Genomic DNA, 1,158 nt, shown 5'->3' on the forward strand with positions numbered 1-1,158 from the left:
ACGAGCCCTGCAGGAGCCTGGATCCTGCTGAGCGCAGAACCATGCTCTCAATTTTCTTGCTTCAGGGAGCAATGGCTACTCAAAATGAGCATGTTGGGCCTCAAAGGGCTGTGGACTCATGCAATACATCCAATGCAGAGTGTGCCCCTTCAGACTTCAGATTTTCTTGCCCCAGTCCTTCCTCAGAATGGTAGATGGGTAGCACTTAGCTCAAGGTGTGAGCAGTTAGAGTGGGGAGGTCTCGCTGCTGCTCACCTGTTCTGGACATCAAGTTTTCTGCTATTACCTCTTCTCATTTCTGTTTTTCCCCTGTGTGTCTATGTCCTGCATGGAATGTGGTTGTTCCAGATGTTTAGTGAGTGGGTAGGACCTGGCAGAAGAGCAATCTGTAGCAACAAGGGAAGTTAAACACATTTAAGCGGTTCAATCTGAATAAGGGACATTTTCTTTTCCCTAATTTTTATGTTTTATTGAAGCAGTCAAAGAACCCTGGGTTGTCCATCCACATTTGCCTCAGACTCAGGGCACAGGGCTGTGGTACGAGTACTTTTTTTCTTGTTTTACTGAACGCAGTGAGGCTTATGCAGTACACAGTGTTGTTCTCCAACCTGTGGGGTAACTCACGTCTATTTTGATCTTTCTGAGGGGAAGACAAGCTCTCTCAGCGTTCAGTGGGTAGTTTACAGATCTACACTTTGAATTTCAAAATTGTGAGCTTCGGAGAAAATACACTTTCTTTAGCTATAGGAAACTACCATTAGAAGGAAAAATACTTTCTATCAGTAAATCTACAGCATGGTCAGTGATGCTTTCTTTCATATAGTCTGTTAGGTCATCACATTCAGCAATCAGGTTCAAGGAAAACAGTGTTGAAACTAGAGGACCAAAGGAGCGGACTGGTGACTCCATCAATGACAACAGCACATAGGACCTCTTTGTTTTGTTACTCTGGAATGAAAACTTTGCTACCCACTTAAAAGTTCTTTATTTATCACTTGGATTGCAGCTGTCAAGAAAGACTGAAAAAGCTGGTTTATCTGAGCAGCTCTGTGCCACATAGAAACAGGAAAATAAGCCAGCCAACCCAGTTGCACTGGGAATTCTTTTTAAATCAGCTGCCTTTTAAAAATTAAACTCAAGTTTGAAACTTATCTTCAG

The sequence above is a fragment of the Antrostomus carolinensis genome, unplaced genomic scaffold (genome assembly GCF_000700745.2).
Source record: "Antrostomus carolinensis isolate BGI_N321 unplaced genomic scaffold, ASM70074v2 scaffold24026, whole genome shotgun sequence".
In the NCBI taxonomy this organism is placed as follows: Eukaryota; Metazoa; Chordata; class Aves; order Caprimulgiformes; family Caprimulgidae; genus Antrostomus; species Antrostomus carolinensis.